An 8,311-nucleotide genomic window follows, 5' to 3' on the forward strand; every position below is an offset into this window, starting at 1 on the left:
TGACATTTAGCTTGGATTATATGAAAACTTTTTTTTTCTGTAACTGAATTTGTTGCCAGCTTTTAAAATTTGTGAAATATTGCAGGACCAGCAGTTGACATAATGGCTACATTGCTGGATTCCCATGTAGTCAACTGCGGTTTAAGTTATGGACCCAGAGTCTTGAAACTGATGTTGGATGCGTGTGTGTGCATGCATGCCCAAAATCCCAAGAGAATGGAAGAGAAGGGATTGTGGCATCCCCTCTGGGGAGTGATTTCCTACTTTCTGTCTCTCTGTCCTCTGGTGAGCATACATGCCCTATAGCAAAAATCTCCCTAAAAAAATTGTGAAATGTTTTTAAAAACATCTGACTTTCCAGTTACTCTTGAAATATCAAAATGGGTTATCCCATTTTGGTGAGCCACATGGTCTTCATTTATTGGCATTTCTACAAGTCCATAGTGTCTGCTTAACACAGTGATCAAATGCCAAGTGTCATTTGTGGTACACATCTTCTACAGTGGCTCCCACTGATTCCTGCTTCCTGGTGTTCACACCCTTGTATAATCCCCTCCTGCTTTTTGAGTCTGCACTGGACCTAATGGTGACTTGCTTCTAACGAGCAGACGACAGCAGCAATGGAATATCACTTCCGAGATTACATTTTTGAAAACGAACTTTTGTCATGTTTGTATTCTCTTTCCCCCTCCCATTTTCCTCCTCTCTGCCTCTCCCTCTCTCCCTCTCTCTGACTCTTGCTTGATTACTCTGCTGAAACAAGCTGCCACGTTGGTTGTGAGCTGCCTATGGAGATGCCCACGTGACAAAAAACTGAGAGTAGCCTCCAACCAACAGCCAGTGAGAAACTGAGGCCGTCAATCTAACAACCAGCACAGAACTGAATGCTGCCAAAAGCCACGTGAGTGAGCTTGGAAGTGGATCCTTCCCAAGTTGAGCCTTGAAATGACTGGCCCTAACTGACACCTTGACTGCAGCCTGTGAGAGTCCCTGACTCAGAAGACTCAGTTAAGCCATGCCCCCATAGATACTATGACATAACAAATTTTTAAAAATTTTATTCGCCTTCTTTTTTAAAAGAATTATTTAACTTTATTTATTTTTTAAGTGTACAAACATATTTATTTTTATTTTGGCATATTTCATATTTTTAAGAAAGCAATTAGTAATTATCTGACATTGGGTAAGAACTGGATCATGGGTGATTTATAAATTACAATTCTATATAAAATATCAGTTGGGGGAAACCCCTAATTTTCCATTCAAAATTCTGATAGCTAAGTACATTCCAAAAATAGGCTAGATTTCCATTGGTTTAAATAATGACTGTCAAACAAAATAATACCATTCCTAAAAACTGGTGAACTTAGGCTGGTTAATTAAGTAAGCATGGTTTGTTATATATATTTTTTTGCAACTTTTACTTCTTTTTGGTTTTCTTTCCTTTCTTTTTTTGATAACAGAGGGAGAAAAATGTTTGAATTGCATTGCCCCAAGTCAGAAAGAAGCATTTTGGAGTTTTCTTCATGTCCCATTCTGTTCTACATTACCAGGAAGTGACCAGGGTCCATTTATTTATTTATTTTAATTTGACCAGAGAGAGACAGAATGACAAAGAGAGAGACAGCGAGTAAGAAATCAAGCTGCCAGGTCCAGGACTCGAACCGTGGTCAGCTATGCGGGAGTCCAGCACCCTCAACTACCATGCCACCTGCTGGCCCCAATATATGTTGTTTTAAGCCACTAAATTTTGTGTTGATTTTTTCCACAGTGATAGATAATTAAAACACCATCATCTGTTATGCTTATGTTCTTTAATTTTTTTAATTAAAATATTGCTTTTAGGGATCAGGATTTGGCATGGGCATCCCCCCTGGGGGGTAATTTCTTGCTTTCTGTCTCTCTGTCTCTGTCTTTCTGGTGAGCACACGTGCCCTGTAGCAAAAAACCTCTTCAAACAAAATACTGAGTTTATTTCACATGTATTTTTTTATTTTAACTTTATTTATTTTACATTCATTCACTGTACATCAACACAGCATACAAATGCGATTACCTATCCAGAATACACTGTATATTGACTCAGTCAAGAATATTACCATACATGTTATCATCAACAAATAATTTTTCATTCCTTGTTTCTTACATGTTTTGCTTTTTTATACTTCCCCTTGATTCCCTCCCCTCTCACCCTCTGCCATTTCCTACCTTGCTCCCACACTGTCTCTGCTATCTACAGTTGCTTTCTATGCCTTTTGTTCACATTTTTTCATTCACAAATATCTTAATTAGTCTAAGTACTTTCAATAGCAAGTTCAGCTGATATATACATATCTGTAAACACATGTCTGACTTTAGGCATAAAGCTCAATGAGTATAGTGAACATACTATAAAGGAGCAGTTTTAGTTTTAATAAATCAAAATTTAAAAGTGTTAAGGGTAATTTGCTTAAGACTTAAAGTCAGGAAAAAGGTTAGGAGTCTATTCAAATAGAAGGTAGATGAATCTATCATCAACTCGAGAACACAAAAAAATCCTTAAATCTGGAAAACAAAGCACAGAAGAAAATCAGTAATGTTTTAGTCAAAAGTCATAAAATTCTGTTTCACCAGTCAGTCTCATGTAATTAATCTCTCTTCTGTTGTGGTTCTTTCTATTTAAATTCTAGAAGTTAACATTCAACTCCAGACTTGTCCCTACCATTAAGTTGGTCTTTTTCTTGGTTGTTTTTGGACTCTTATTTCTGTGTGTCTGTCTTTAGTTTATGTGGTATAGCACTCCCTTCAGAACTTCTTTGGAGAGGTGATCTGCTGTTGGTAAATTCTTTCAAGTTTTATTTATCTGAGAATGTTTTTTTTTCTTTTCTTCCCATCTGAAGGATAATCTTGCCAGGTATAGTATTCTTGGATGAAATTTTTTTTTACTTAACACTTTGAATATATTTTCCCATTCGTTCCTTGTATGCATTGTTTCTGATGTGAGGTTTGCTATTAGCCTGATGGAATATCCTTTGTACGTAACTTAATGTTTCTCATGCCAATTTTAGTATCTTATCTTTGTCTGTGGTTTTGACCAATGTAAATATTATGTGCCTTGGAGAAGATCTTCTTGGGTTGATTCTATTAGGGATCCTTTATATTTCTTGGGTCTGGATATTTTAATGCCTCTCTAGATTTGAAAAGTTTTCTTCCAAGATTTTATGGAATAGATTATCAATGCCATTATTATTTTCTTCACCTTCTGGGATACTGATTATCCAGATGTTTGGATGTTTAATGGTATCTAGTACTTCTTGTATATTTTTCTCATTTTTTGGGTTAGTTTCAAAGTGTTTTTATGAATTTTTCTAGGCCAGAGGTTCTGTTTTCTACATCCAAGATTCGATCTTCTGTATGATCTAATCTGCTTTTAATATTTTCAAGGGAGGTTTTGATTTCCTATATTACAGCTTTCATCTCTAAGAATTCCATTGATTCTTTTTTATGGTGTGTATTTCCTCTTTCAGATCATGGAAGAACTTCCTCACCTCCTGGAACCTGTCTCTTTTCTCCTGTGTCTTCTGGAGTTCATTATCTCTCTTCTTTTGCATCTTGGTTAGTTTTGTCACTATGAATATTCTAAATTCTTTATCTGACAATTCCATGAGTTCCATTGTACTGTCTATGGATGACGAAGAGTTGTTCTTTTCCCTTGGAGGAGAGATATTTTCTTGGTTTCTCATATTTCTTGTGCGTCTGTGGTGGTTTCTGGTCATCTGATGGATTATACCTTTCTACCTAATTTTTTGAAGTTCAATCTGAGGGTTCAGAGGCATGCAAGATGACCTGCTATCTCCCTGCAGTTCCAGTTTTATCCTTTTGTGCAGCAGATTCAGTGGAAATTGAGGATTATTCTGACCCTAATAGTATTCAGATGTTTGGCTACTGTGCACCAAGACCTGTCTAGACACTCAATGTGTGGAGGCCGAGCAGTAAAGCGATAAAGGTAAAACAAAAGTGAAGCAGATAAAAAGGAAGAAAAAATAATAAATAAATAGAGACAGAAAAATACAGAGGGTGCCTCACCACTCTAGATCTTGGAGTCTGGAGGAGGGTGAAGTCTGAGCAGAAAATTTTCAGTTGTCCCAGCTCCTGAAAGGGATTGCTTACAGCTCAAATGCAGAAGTCTTCTCAAAGGATCTGTGCTTTGCCTCTCCTGAATGGGAGGAGGGAAAGGTGAGAATTAGCATGATAGAGGATAATCAGAGAGCCAAGGAAAGTACTTTACATTAAAAATAAAAAATAGGGACTATCAGTTGGCATAATGGCTATGTCACTGGACTCCCATGTAGTCGATAATGGTTTGAGTCCCAGACCTAGTGACTTAAAATCACACGTGGTGTGTGTACATGGGTGCCCAAGATCCCCGGAGGAGAATGGAGGAGAACGGACTGCAACGTGGGTATCCCCTCTGGGGGGTGATTTCTCGCTTTCTGTCTCTCTGTTTCTCTGTCTTTCTGGTGAACGCCCACACCCTATAGCAAAAATCTTTCTCAAAAAAATAAAAGTAAATATAATAAAGCAGCTTCCCACCACCGACCCGACATCTGGACCTTGCTGCAGATGCCATGTGCACCATGAACCACACTTCCCAAATCTTCTTAACTCGTATCAACACTGGCCCTCTCCCAGACTGTGAGATGCTCAAGGAAGAGGAAGAGGTACATGTGCTGCAGGCGCCCCCATCCCCGGCTCCAATGGTGTCCATCATGATCAACATCTGCAGCGAGACCTCGGTGCCCAACAATGTGATCTTGTCCCTGTTCAACACGGTCTTCATGAACTAGTGCTGCTTGGGCTTCATCACATTCACCTACTTCATGAAGTCTAGGGACAGGAAGATGGTGGGTGACGTGATCAGGTCCCAGACCTATGCCTCCACTATCAAGTGCCTGATCATCTTCACACTGGTCCTCGGCATCCTAATGGTCATTGCCATCATCATTAGTTTAGTTATCAAACCAGTGATAATCCACCAAATGATTGCAGAGATGAAAAAATATTTCGAAGGCTTCTAGGCTCGTGGTTCATGCCACAACCTGCTGGGCGGTGTCTGGCTGTGTCCATGCCTTCCCCTTCACTCCCCTGCACCCTCTGCTGCTCCCCTCACCCCCGCTCTGGTTACATGGTAGTTTGCACTCCTGTGTTTGTTTACAATGGGATTCAATAAAGTGCATGTGTGGGTAAAAACATAAAATAAAAATTATTTTAAAAATTAGACAAAAGAATACAGAAGGTGGTGCCCCATGACACTTGATCTTGGGGTCTAGAGGGTGAAGTCAGAGCAGAAAATCTTCAGTTGTCTCAGCCCCTGAAAGCCATTGCCCACAGCTGAAATGCAGATGTCTTCTCTTCACATGTATATTTTTGTCTCCTCACCTTTTCCATGTCTGACCACCACTACTACCGTGTCCTATTATAACATTCTACACACACTTAAAACCAAGCGAAGGGTGGAGTTCCATCGTTAAAAACTAAACAGGCATTTGGACAACACATTTTTGGCAATGGATCCTGAACAACATTTATCAAACATGGTAGGGGAAGTTCTCACTCAGCATTATGAAAAGGACAACCAGATATTAACTATTACAGAAATGAAATAAGATGAAAATTTTTAACTGTAAACTATTTTCTTAAAGAGACTTCTTCCACTGACAGAGATCTTGAATAGCCTTCTGGTCTGGAAGCAATTCTTCAAGTAATTGTTGAACTTGGCTTTCTACCTTTTTCTTATATTGTTTGCATTTTTGTTTTAACATCTTATATAGAACTAGGTTCTTTTGGAGTTTTAGTTTTTTCCTTTTTTTAATTATTCTTGATCTTTTGATCTTGGTGTTGATGGTTTTGAGTCTTTTCTATTCTGGTTGGATTTTTGAGTATTTTTTTCCCAGAGTATCTCATCTGGATTTCTTCACTGGAGCTTTTTTTTTCTGTTTCCTCATCTTCAATAACTTCATCATCTTTGTCAGCAGCAAGTTTTTCTTTGTTCCGTGGAACCTTGCTACCACCTCTAGGGGAAGATCGCTTTCCAGATATACTTAAGAGTTTCACATCTTCTTCATCTTCTGACTCTGCATCTTCCTCCACAGCTACTAAGTCCTGTCCACTAGCATGCACAGCCCTAAACCACACATCAACCTTAAGACCACAAGCGATGTTATTTTAATCAAACTGCCTTCATATTTCATTGCTTGTGCTTAAACAATGTGTGATTCATCTTTTGTACCAGCCTCTAAACTGTTTTTTTTTTTTTTTCTATAGGGCGTGTGTGCTCGCCAGACAGAGAGAGACAGAGAGATAGAAAGCAAGAAATCACCCCCCGGGGGGGACGGCCACGCCACAATCCCTTCTCCTCCGTTCTCCTCTCGGGATCTTGGGCACGCATGCACACGCGCCCGGCATGAGTTTTAAGCCACCGGGTCTGGGACATGAACTGCGGTCGACTATGTGGTTGTCCAGTGACATAGCCATTACACTAACTGCTGGTCCCCCTAAACTGTTCTTAAAGATAACTGGTATTCATTTTCATCATTATCCCCCTTAAAATGATAATTTTGGTCAGCTTTTAGTTCACAATCAAAAAGATATTTCTGGGCCCTCAGAGGGCTCATGTCCATGTCCATCAAATCTTCTGTAAGGTGGTGGCATGCACTTAGGTGAGAGAGAAGGCAGACAGAGGTAAATGACTAACAGCTCATGAAAACAGCTGCAAGGATGGAATCACTCCCTGTGCTCTTTATGACATTATAGTTTTAATGAACATGAAACATTTCTAGTACCCATACCTATGCAAAATGAAAATAAAATTACCTAAGTTTACATATTTAAATAAAAATAGCTTATTTTCATTTGTATGTAATTGATTAATTTTCTATATATCTACATAAAGTGTGTTGAAAGGGGACCAGCAGTTAGCATAATGGCTATGTCGCTGGACTCCCATGTAGTCGACTGCGGTTCGAGTCCTGGACCCAGTGGCTTAAACTCACGCTGGGCGCGTGTGCGTGCGTGCCCAAGATCCCGATAGGAGAACGGAGGAGAAAGGATTGCGGTGTGGTCGTCTGCCCTGGGGGCGATTTCTCGCGTTCTGTCTCTCTGTTTCTGTCTGTCTGGCGAGCGCACACACCCTATAGCAAAAACCTTTTATAAAAAAAAAGTGTGTTGAAAGACTTCAATTTAAGATACTAATTAAGGGGCCAGCAGGTGGTACAGTAGTTAAGGTGATTGAGTCCCACATGGCTGACTGTGGTTGAGAGTCAGATCTAGCAGCTTGCTTTCTCACTTTCCCTTTCTCTCTCTCTTTCTCTGTCTTGGTCTGATTAAATTTAAAAAAATAATAACAATAACAAATAAAATAATTCTTTTAAAAAAAGATACTAATTGAAAATGAACCATTATTTTTCAAATGACAGTAGGGGCCAGCCAGTGGTGTGGTGGTTAAGGGAGCTGGATCCCAAATAGCCAAATGTGCTGTTCAAGTCCTAGCCTTGGTGGTTTGATGGACACACTAGGTGCATGTACCTATGTGTCCAAGATCCTGAGGAGAGAATAGAAGATGAAGGTGGGTTGTGGAGTAGCCATACCCCCTGGGGTTTGATTTCTCACTTTACTTTCCTCCTCCTCTCTCTCTCCCTACCCCTGATGAGCACCTATGCATCCTGTAGCAAATGTTTGTCAAAATAATTATTTTATATTGATTGGGGACATAAATACGAAAATGTCTGTGCTATATATAGCAGAAACTGAAAGTTTAGAAGGTGTGTAGTACAGAGGGCAAGTCTAGATACTAGAGATAGTAAGGAAAGGGGTAATATGGGAGTGGGTATTGGAGGGAGGGGATCAGGGGAAAATATATTTAATTGTCGCAAAAATAAAAAGTTATTTGCTGATGATAATGTGTATGGGAATATCTTTGTCTTGACTGATATGCACTGTATCCATGCTGGAAAAAGCAGTGCTGTACAATGTAAAGATATATAGTGATTAAATGTAAATTTAAAAACTAAATTAATTTTTTAAAAAAGAAAATCGGGACCAGCAGTTAGTGTAATGGCTATGTCGCTCTACTACCATGTAGTTGACCACAGTTCAAGTTTTGGCCATGGTGGCTTAAACTCACGCCAGGCACGTTTGCATGCGTGCCCAAGATCCCAAGAGGAGAATGGAGGAGAAGCGATTGCAGCATGGCCATCCCCCCCGGGGGGTGATTTCTCACTTTCTGTCTCTCTGTTTCTCTCTGTCTTTTTGGCAAGCACATACGCCCTATAGC

General features: G+C 39.6%; 1 protein-coding gene and 1 pseudogene across 1 annotated transcript in view; both read left to right on the forward strand.

The window, feature by feature from the left end:
- FAM120C (family with sequence similarity 120 member C) overlaps positions 1-8,311 on the forward strand; it is a gene marked incomplete in the record, with an annotated part of 172,559 nt that overhangs the window by 26,390 nt on the left and 137,858 nt on the right.
- Positions 4,568-5,057, forward strand: LOC102492136 (interferon-induced transmembrane protein 3 pseudogene; annotated as a pseudogene).

Source organism: Tupaia chinensis, unplaced genomic scaffold, assembly GCF_000334495.1.
Source record: "Tupaia chinensis unplaced genomic scaffold, TupChi_1.0 Scaffold143992_1, whole genome shotgun sequence".
Classification (NCBI taxonomy): domain Eukaryota; kingdom Metazoa; phylum Chordata; class Mammalia; order Scandentia; family Tupaiidae; genus Tupaia; species Tupaia belangeri.